Here is an 11,280-nt window from a genome sequence, read left to right on the forward strand (position 1 = left end):
GAGGCAGGGCTGGTGTGTGTGTGGTGTGTGTGTGGTTGTGTTTGTGTGTGTGGTGTGTGTGTGTTGTGGTGTGTGTGTGTGTGTGTGTGTGTGGTGTGTGGTGTGTGTGTTGTGGTGTGTGTGTGTGTGTGTGTGTGTGTGTGTGGTGTTGTTTGTGTGTTGTAACAAAGATGTACCAGTTGAAAGTCGGAATTTACCAATAAACTATGATGGATCATTAAACTCGTTTTTCCCCAACCTACTCCAGCAAAATTTCTTGTTCAAGTCTGGTTCATCCTTGGGAGCATTTTCCAACGCCTGAAGGTACAACATCACCTGTACAAAACAATAGTACGGCAAGTATAAAACACCATGGACAATGCAGCCGCATAACACCTCAGGACGGAGACTGATCTTCTAGAGAATGAACGTAACTTCTAAGTGCAAAAAAAGTGCAAATCAATCCAGAACACAGCAAGGACCTTGTGAAGATGCTGGAGAGGAAACAGGTACGAAAGTATCTTTATAATCCACAGTCGGAACAAGTCCTATATCGACGTAACCTGAAAGGCCGCTCAGTCAAGGAAGAAGCCACTGCTCCAAAACAACCATTAAAAATCACGCTAACGGTTTGCAACTGCAGCATGGGGACAAAGATCGTACTTTTTGGAGAAATGGTCCTCTGGTCTATGAAAAAAAATAGAACTGTTTGGCCATAATGACCATCGTATGTTTGGAGGAAAAAGGGGGATGCTTGGCCAAAGCCGAAGAACACCATCCAAATGTGAAGCACGGGGGTGGCCCGCATCAATGTTGCGTGGGTGCTTTGCTCGGCCATCTGACCGCAAGACACTACAGAGGGTAGTGCATACGGCCCAGTACATAACTGGGTCCAACTTCCTATCATCCAAGGACCTCTATACCAGGCGGTGTCAGAGAAGGCGCAAAAATGTTCAAAGACCCCAGCCACCCCAGTCATAGACTGTTCTCTCTACCACACATGGCAAGCGGTAACCGGAGTGCCAAAGTCTCGGACAAAAGACTTCTCACAGTTTTTTAACCCCGAAGCCAGAAGACTCCTGACAGACTATTTAGCATTGTGTGCCCCCCACCCCCCCCCCCCCAACCCCTCTTTTACGCTGCTAGCTACTCCTCTGTTTTATCATATATGCATAGCCCCTTTAACTATATTATTCATGTACAATCACTACCTAAATGTGCCCGACCAACAGTGCTCCGCACATTGGCTAAACTGGGTTCTGCATTATGTGTCCCACCACCCCCAACCCCTCTTTTACACTTCTGCTACTTATGTTCATCAATATACTGCATAGTCCCAACTTTAACCATATCTACTACATGTACATACTACTCAATCAGCTGAACATAACCGGTGTCTGTATGTCAAGCCTCGCTACCGTTGATGTTCACTGAGTTTATGTCTTTTTATGTTTTTTTGTTTTCTTTACTTTTACCACACACACACACACACACACACACACAAACACACACCACACACACACACACACACAACAACACACACACACATACACACACATCACACACACACACACATCACACCAAAACATACACACAGCACCACACAACACACACACACACACACACACATCACACACACGTTGCACACAACACACTACACACAACACACCACACCACACACACACACAAACACACACACCCAAGCATTTCGCTACAACTCGCATTAACATCTGCTAACCATGTGTATGTGACAAATAAAATGTGATTTGGATTTGATTTGACACACACACACACACACCTTTTCGTTTCGCAACTATTGGGTTAGGGCCTGTAAGTAAGCATTTCACTGTAAAGGTCTAACCTGTTGTATTCCAGCTACACGTGACACATACATTTTGATTTGATTTGATTTTTGCTTTGCTCAGGAGGGACTGATGCCAACTTCACAATAGATGGCATCATGAGGACGGACAAATATGTGGATATATGAGCAACAATCTCGAGACATCAGTAGGAAGTTAAAGACTTGGTGCGCAAATGGTTCTTCCAAATGGACAATGACCCCAGCATGCTTCCAAAGTGTGTCAAAAATGGCTCAAATGACAACAAAGTCAAGGTATAGAGTGGCCACACAAGCCCTGACCTCAATCCCATAGAAAATTTGTGGGCAGAACTGAAAAAAGCGTGTGCGAGCAAAGAGGCCTACAAACTGATTAGTTACACAGCTCTGTCAGGAAGATGGGCCAAAATTCACCCAACTTATTAGTGGGAAGCTTGTGGAAGGCTACCCGAAACGTTGACGCCTTTAAACGGCAATTGCTAACAAGTACAAATTGAGTGTATGATAAACTCTGACCCACTGGGGAATGTGATGAAGAAATAAAGTTTGAAATAAACATTCTCTCCACTATTTTTCTGACATTTCACATTCTTACAAAATAAAGTGGTGATCCTAACTGAATCTAAGACAGGGAATGTTTACTTGGATTAATGTCAGGAATGTGAAAAACTGAGTTTAGAATGTAATTTGGCTAAGGTGTATGTACTTCCGACTTCACTGTTATATAATATTATATATATATATATATATATGTTATACTCAATATTTTTTTCAAGACAAATATATTTATGCTATTTTTCTTGTCAAAAGAAAAACTGTAGATGAAAGTGAACAAAACGGCAGATCAACAGCTGGCTATTGGTAATGTTCTAGAAGAAACTCTCAATATACAAGTGGCTTTGGAGTCCCCTTTTGGTGTTCCGCTACTGAAGACAGAACCTGAAAGACAGAAAGCCTGAAGACACGAACTGAGACAGAACTGAAGACAGTACCTGAAAGCAACAGAACCTTGAAGACAGAACCTGAAAGACAGAACCGCCAGACAGAAACCTGAAGACAGCACCTAAGACGAACCTGAAGACAGAACCTGAAGGACAGAACCTGAAAGACAGAACCTGAAGACAGCACCTGAAAACAGAAGCTGAAGACAGAACCTGAAGCCAGAACTGAACGTAAGAACCTGAAGACAGAATGACACATGGGTTTTCCTAACACCTGTAAGCAGTCTATGGGCAAGGTATTGACAACAATTATCATGCTTTGGGTTTAGTTTCCCCTGGCACTGTTTCCACATGTGAATTTTAACATTTGTGGCACAAATACCATTCAAGTCATGGGACCGATATGCGGATAATTGTTTGCAGATCCGTTTAAAATGATATCAGTGCTTTCTTAAAATTCACAATCTTTCAGATACTTTTGGATTATTTGTCATTTTTGAATTTGTGTGAAAACCTTTATTTATTTTTATTTTCATTTTATTTTAAGCCTTATTTATTTTAATTTCATTGAACCTTTAAAGGGGATCAGAAGACTTAAAAGGGAGGAGAAGAATTAAAGGGGAGGGAAAGACTTAAAGGAGAGGAAGAAGACACGGGGAGCAGAAGACTTAAAGGGGAAGGAGAAGACTTAAAGGGGAGGCAGAAGACAAAGGGAGAAGCAGAAAGACTGAAAGGGGAGGAGAAGACTTCAAGGGGAGGAGAAGATTTAAAGGATACGAGATAGGACTTAAAGGGGAGGCTGGACTTAAAGGGGAGGAGAAGACTTAAGGATAGGAGAGGACTTTAAGGGGAGACTGGAACCTTAAAGGAGAAGCACAGATTAAAGGGATGAGATACTTAAAGGAGCGGAGAAGAATTAAAGGAGAGGAGAGACTTAATGGGGAGAAGAAGACTTAAGGAGAGGAGAAGACTTAAAGGAAGAGGAGAGACTTAATGGGAGGGAAGACTTAAGGAGAGGAAAAGACTTAAAGGAGAGAGAAGATTTAGCAGGAGAAGGAGAAGACTTAAAGGAGAGGAGACGACTTAAGGAGAGGAGAAAGACTTAAAAGGAGAGGAAAGACTTAAAGGGGAAGGGAGAAGACTTAAAGGGAGAGGAGAAGACTTAAAGGAGAGGAGAAGACTTAAAGGAGGAGGAGAAATTAAAGGAGAGGAGAAGACTTAGGGAGGAGAAGGACTTAAGGGGAGGAGAAGACTTAAAGAGAGGGAAGACTTAAAGGAGAGGAGAAAGAACTTAAAGGGGAGGAGAAGACTTAAAGGAGAGAGAAGACTTAAAGGAGAGGAGAAGACTTAAAAGGAGGCACTTAAAGGAGAGGAGAAGACTTAAAGGGGGGAGAGACTTAAAAGGAGAGGAGAAGAACTTAAAAGGAGAGGAGAAGGGACTTAAAGGAGAGGAGAGACTTAAAAGGAGAGGAGAAGACTTAACGGAGAGGAGAAGACTTAAAGGAGACGAGAAGACTTAGGAGAGGAGAAGACTTAAAGGGGAGGAGAAGACTTAAAGGAGAGGAGAAAGACTTAAAGGGGAGGAGAAGACTATAATTGGGGAGGAGCAGAATAAATTCCATGTATGTTATTTTTGTTGAAGAGGCAGCAGGAGAACACGGGAATAGATCAGTAGATACTTATGCCCTTTAATAAAGTCAAAACTCTTTCAGATATCTGCTTGTGCAACACAGAGCTGTAGCAGCTGGGTACGTTCCCAAGGCAGCCAGTCTTCTGCAGGCCACAACGGAGAATGAAGAGGATTAGGGGCCTGCCGTTCAAATTTACACCATATTTCTTATAGAAGGCAATGTGCCCTGAACAAAAGTAGTGCACTATATAAGCAATAGGGTGTAAGTTTAGAATGCAACCCTCGGAGTAACACGGGGGGTCTGGGTGATAAACATAAACCCACTTCATGAGAAACAGGAAAAATACGTTTTACTGACTGTCCATGATAGATCATTAAGCATGATAGGTACAAGGAAGTGTGTATGTTTTATGTTTTTATTTTAATCTTTATTTACCGCTTTATTTAAATACGTGCGTGTGGTATGTGTGTGTGTACGCGCGTGTGTTTGCATGTGTGATAACGTGTTGCGGGTGTCTGCCTGTGTGTGTGATGTGTGGTGTGGCCTGCGTGTGTGTGCCTGCGTGTGTGTGCCCTGCGTGTGTGTCGTGTGTGTGCGTGGGTGTGTGTGTGTGTGTGTTTGTGTGTGGTGTGTGTGGTGTGCTGTGTGTGTGTGTGGCGTGTGTGTGTGTGTGTCTGTATGTGCAATGTGTGTGTGTGCATGTGTGTGTGTGTGTGTGGTGTGTGGCGTGGTCTATGGCGTGTGTAGTGTGGTGTGTCTGTATGTTATGTATGTTATGTATGTATGTATGTATGTGTGTATGTGTGTGTGTGTGTGTGTGGTGTGTGTGTGTGTGTGTGTGTGTGTGTGTGTGTGTGTGTGTGTGTGTTGTGTGTGTGTGTGTGGTGTGTGTGTGTGTGTGTGTGTGTGTGTGTGTGTGTGTCTAAGCTTACCACTGATGGTGATGCCCACTCCACCCCTCTCTTCTTAGGCAGTTGACATGAACGTTCCACTACTGGCAAACAGACTCTACAACACAAACATCATACTGGCACGCATATACGGAGGTTATTTACAGTAGATATGTATGGATTGCCGCAAATGGCACCCTATTCCCTATGTAAGGCACCAGCTTGTCCACAGAGGCAGCTCACAGATCACCGCACACTGTACATAGCCCATCCTGTAAATAGCCATCCAACTACTCATCCTAATAACTGTTATTTATGTTGCTCCTTTGCACCCAGTATCTTCTACTTGCAACAATTCCTCTTCTGCACATCTCACACTCACAGTGTTTAATTGCTATAAATTGTAACTTATTTCGCCACAATGGCCTATTTATTGCCTTACCTTCCTCCATTCCTACCTAATAATGCACACACTGTAATATGAACTTTTTCATCTAGTATTATTGAATGTATGTTTGTTTATTCTGTGTAACTCTGTTTGTTTGTTTGTGTCGCACTGCTTTGCTTTATCTTGGCCAGGTCGCAGTTTGCAAATGAGAACTTGTTCTCACTAAGCCCTACCTGGTTTAAATAAAAGAGGTGAAATAAAATACAATTAAAAAATGTAGTGCACTACTTTTAACCAGGGAACAAAGGGCTTTTTTCAACAGTAGGGCACTATGTAGAGAATAGGGTGCCATTTTGGATTCAAGCCATAAAGGTAAATCATTAGCTTTATTACATACTATGGTTCCATGATGAAAGTCTGTTTAATCATGTTTGCTGTGACTCTGAAAACAGGTATCTGAAAGGACAACACCTACTCTACTTGATGTTGTGTAACATGCAGATTCTTTACTATAATGATAAGCTATCATTAGGTCTGCTCATTAAAATGATTACCGCTAGACTATTACTCACACCAATTAGGTTTATTAATACTGTATATTTATAAAACAATCATTTTAAACCACTACTTTGCCCTTTAGGGACACTTTACTAAACCCTGATGACAAACCTGCGACTGTTAGTCTAGCTAGCTTTTCCAACCATTCTATGACTTCTTTACTTTCACATGCTGGTATTTATAGCCTAATGAGAGGCCTGAGCCCCAGTGACCAACCTGCGACGTCAAACTCCACCTCCAGAGAGACCTTATTGGTCAGAGCCGCATCTCGGAGAAGCTGATTTGCTTCCTCCAGTGTTCCGTCCTCCGTGGGGATTCCGTTGATGGACAGGAGTCTGTCTCCCACCTGCAGCAGTCCGCACCTGGCAGCACAAAATCAATCAATCAATCAATCAATCAATCAATCTGTCAGTCGGAAGCAGCAGTCGGGTATACAACTGCAGGTAGACGTGATCTGTAATGAGCCCCTGCAGGAAAACATATGGTCTGCCAAGTGCTTCAATTGGAATTATTTTATTTTTTACCAGTCACTTTCATATGAATATCCAGGATTTAAGCAGGCAGTAGAACATTTCATTATTTAATTCAAATAAAATAAAAATAAATTGGGGGATTGGATTTGTACTTTTCAGTTGTAACAGTCAGAGAAACAAGGAAGAAATGAAAGGATACCCAGAGATGGGGGACAAAAACAGTCTGCAGAGTTAAGACTGTGTTTTAATGAATACAGTAACCTCCAGGGAAGCAGAGCAAGTAGCCCCATCATAAGTCGCACCCCATCATATTAGCACGCTCTTAGTTAGCGATCTTAGTAGCCCATCATCGTAGCCCCTCATTAGTAGCCCCTCAATAGTAGCCCCTGCATATTAGCACCTCTTAAGAAGTCCTCTTCTGTAGCCCTCTTAGTAAGACCCCTCTTTAGTAGCCACCCTCATAGTAACCGCTCATAGTAGCCCCTGCATATTTAGCAGCTCTTAGTAGCCCTCAAATATTAGGCACCTTCAATATTAGCACCTCTTAGGTAGATCCCTCATAATTTTAACCATATCCTTGGTTCATTTTATAATAGCCGCCCCTCATATAGCCCCTTCACTATCTTAGCAACCTCATATTAGCAACCTCATATTAGCACACTATATTAGCACCTCTTTAGTAGCCCCTCATATTAGTAAACAAGACCTCTTAGTCAGCCATCATCTTAGCACCTCTTAGTTAGTCCCTCATATTAGCCCCCTCTTAGTAGCCCTCGATTATTAGCACCTTCTTATAGCCCCTCATATTAGCACGTCATATTAGCCCATCATATTAGCCCCTCATGAAATTAGCACGCTCATATTAGCACCTCAATTAGTCACTCATATTAGCACCTCATATTAGCCCCTCCATATTAGCACCTCTTAGTAGCCCCTCATATAGCCGCTCTTAGTAGCGCCTCAATGTAGTTTATAGCTCGATTACTTTAGTAGCACCTCATAGTAGCTATCGCCTCTTAGTAGCCGCCTTCAGTAGCCTATATTAGCACCTCATATAGCACCTCTTAGTAGCTCCCGTCTTAGTAGCCCCCTCATATATCCCTCTATGAGGCCCTTTAGACCCCCTCATATGTAGCCTCTTCAGTAGCCTCTCATAGGGTAAGCACCCTCTTAGTAGCCCTGCATAGTAAGCCACCCCATATTAGCCCCTCTAGTAGCACCTCTTACGTAGCCCCTCTTAAGTAGCCCCTCATAAGTAGCCCTCCATATTAGCCCTCTTAGTAGCCCCCTCTCTAGTAGCTCCCTCATAGTAGCGCTCATAGTAGCCCCCATATTAGCCCCCTCATAGTAGCAACCCTCTCATAGTAGCCGCTCATAGTGCCCTCTTAGTAGCCCTCATATTAGCACCTCTTAGTACCCCTCCCATAGTAGCCCCCTCATCAGGTAGCCCCCTCATAGTAGCCTCCTCAATAGTGCCCCCCATATTTAGCCCTCTTATGGTTAGCTCCCTCTTAGTAAGCCCCTCTTAGTAGCTCCCTGCATTGTAGCCCCTCTTAGTAGCTCCTCATAAGTAGCTCTTAGTAGTGTTCCCTCATAGTAGCCGCCTCATACGTAGCCCATTATTGACCCCTCTTAGTAGCCCCGTCTTAGTAGCCCCTCTTAGTAGCGCCCTCTTCTCTGTAGCCACTCTGCATAGTAGCACCTTCTTAGTAGCCAGCTTCATTAGTAGCGGCCTCTTAGATAGCCCTTCTTAGTAGCACCTCAGATAGTAGCACCGTCATAGTAGCCCCATCATAGTAGCCCTCATGCTTTGAGCCGCCATATTAAGGCCCCTCTTAGTAGAACCCGCTGCTTAGTAGGCGCCGTCTTAGGTGAGCCCCTTCATAGTAGGACCCCCGCATACATTGCAGCCCTCGTTAGTAGCCTCTTAGTAGCCCCTCATGTAGCCCATCATAGTAGCCCCCCCCATATTAGCCGCTATCCATAGTAGCCCTTCGTAAATAGTAGCCCTCAGCTCAGTAGCGCGCCTTATAGGAAATAGCCCCCACCATAGCGTAGGCCTACCTCTTACGTGCGATCCTCATTGAGTAGCCCCTCATAGTAGCCCCCATAACTTTGCTTCCCTCTTAGTAGCCGTGACCCCTCGTTAGTAGCCCCTCATAGTAGCCCTCCCTCATAGTAGCCCCTTTAGTAGCGCCTCTTTAGTAGCCCCCTTCATAGTAGCCCCTCATAGTAACCCCCAGTATAGCCCTCATGAGTAGCCGCCTCATGTAGCCCCATATTAGCCCTTCTTAGTAGCCCCTCTTAGTAGCCCCTCATTAGTAGCCCTCTTAGTAGCCCCTCATAGTACGGGCCCCTCTTTAGTAAGCCCCTCATAGTAGCCCTCTTAGTAGACCCTCAGTAGTATGCCCCGTCTTAGTAAGCCTCATAGTAGCACCTCAATAGTAGTATGTGGAGAGCTACCAATCCTATCATCACACAACTCTAATGCTAGTTAATCTAATACATTCTCACCACGACTTGGGGATTGGTGGGTAGCTTTTATCTGTTACAAAACAATGTTGGATGACAAAACCCTGCACTAACATTCCCAAGCAGTAGGGTTTGGTAAATAGTTAATATATCAGTCTGTCTGATGTCCTCTCTGTCTCTCTCTGTCTCTGTCCTCTGTCTGTCCTGCTCTCTCTCTCTCTCTTCTTCTCTCTCTCTCCTTTTCTCTCTGCTGTCTTCTCTGTCTCTCTTCTCTCTCGTGTAGTTCTCTCTCTCTCTGCCTCTCTCTCTTCTTCTCCATTCTCTCTCTCTCCTTCTCTCTCTTCTCTCCTTCTCTCTCTTCTTCTCCTCGTCTCTCTCTCTCTCTCTCTTCTCTCGCTCATTACATCCTCTCCTCTATCTCTTCCTCTCATTCTCTCTCTCTTTTCGTCTATCTCTATCTCTGCTGTCTCTGCTCTCTCTCACTTCCCCTCTCCCCGGACCGTGTCCCTGGCATCAGTAGTGGTGGTAGGTCCCCCTGAGGTGCCCGATGCCCACCAGCAGAGCAGTGGAGATCATGCCTGCGAGGAGGACCCCCGTTGCAAATGGAGGCTTTGGGCGTGCAGCTACAGGTGGGGAGGATATTCGCCTAACAGAGGACCGGCTTTCTGGCCTCCCCCCGTCGTCATCCGCTTCAATAAGAGCCAGACACAGCTATGCGAGGATGTTGAGGTTGTAACAAACAAGACATGATTGGGAGAGGTGAGGTGTACAACGACTGAGACTGCCGGAGAGGATCATGGTTGTACAGACAGAACCTGATGGGAGGTCAGGTGTACAAGACAGACCATGGGATTGAGAAGGTCAAAGGTGTCAAGACAGTACATGCTGAGAGGTCAGGTATGTACAGCGAGACATGATGAGAGGGCAGGTGTACCAGGACACGAATGCTGGAGAGGTCAGGTTCGTGACAGAGACAGACATGATGTATGAGAATAGGGGCTGAGGCTGTCAGAGCGATACGCCAGCAGTAGACAATCTAGCGTGGGGAGAGGGTTAGGGTGTACAGACGGACCAACCCTGTGTCGGAGGGAATTTAGGCGGGGTAGTCAGGTGTTTTTGTACAGAAACAGACATGGTGCAGAGAAGGTCAGGTGTACAGACATGATGAATGAGTTAGGGTAGCGCTATACAGGTGAGACAGAGAACGAACATGGAGTGAGGAGGTCAGGTGGTACAGACAGAGAAACCATGATGGAGAGGGTGACGTGGTGTGACAGAACACGGAGCATTTCGCGAGAATATAATGGTAGAGCGGAGTTAGAGCCATAGAGAATACGAGCACCTTAGAGTAGGAGACGAGGTCACGACGTAGCCGGTTACAGACTCGAAAGGGAAGAGACATGATACCGCAGAAGGGGGATTGGCAGTGTGTAGATATTAACAGTGGAAAGGGACGCCGACGGAGGATTACACGAATCAAGAAGCTGGATATAAGGTCACATGACAGTAAGTAATGGAATGACGACATTTCCCCAGGAGGCCTTTCGTGTGTTTGTTTCTGTGACTCAGAGTATTTCTCTCATAGCGCACCAACAACCACCTCTGATCACCTCTCGCAAGAAGGAGGCTGCATGGTGGTCAGCGAAGTTGTGGGACGTGATGGCGCTTAGTCACTTACGCGCTAGCGGAGCAGGGATAGAGTAGACGTGTAGTGTGATTAAGCCATTATGCCCTGGAGCGTATAGACAGTAGCCCTCACAGTGTATTCAATGGAGAACCTCGAGATTCACGGTCGGTCATGGCGGCTCAGTCTTGGAACCTCGGGGTGGTACAGACCTCGGACATGCCTGGGTGGAAGGGGGTATCAGGCTCGTTGACGAGGGGACAACCATGTCCGATGAGGGTGGTGCTTCAACATCAGTTCGGCAATTACAGGATGGCGCATAAGCGAGCAACTAAGACCCGATCGATTCCTTACTCCGGCACTGTATCAGTAGTTAAGACCATAAATATGAGGACCTAGACAATATATCATCCTACAACACGCCAGCAATACGTTAAGTAGGTCAGATTGAGGGAGCCCATGAGAGGAAGAAAACTTGTAGACT

At 45.0% G+C, this 11,280-nt stretch overlaps 1 pseudogene; it reads right to left on the minus strand.

Annotated features, from left to right (window-relative positions):
• Positions 1–11,280, minus strand: part of LOC139025259 (glutamate receptor-interacting protein 2-like) — a 99,315-nt pseudogene that overhangs the window by 21,026 nt on the left and 67,009 nt on the right.

The sequence above is a fragment of the Salvelinus sp. IW2-2015 genome, unplaced genomic scaffold (assembly GCF_002910315.2).
Source record: "Salvelinus sp. IW2-2015 unplaced genomic scaffold, ASM291031v2 Un_scaffold2433, whole genome shotgun sequence".
Taxonomy (NCBI): domain Eukaryota; kingdom Metazoa; phylum Chordata; class Actinopteri; order Salmoniformes; family Salmonidae; genus Salvelinus; species Salvelinus sp. IW2-2015.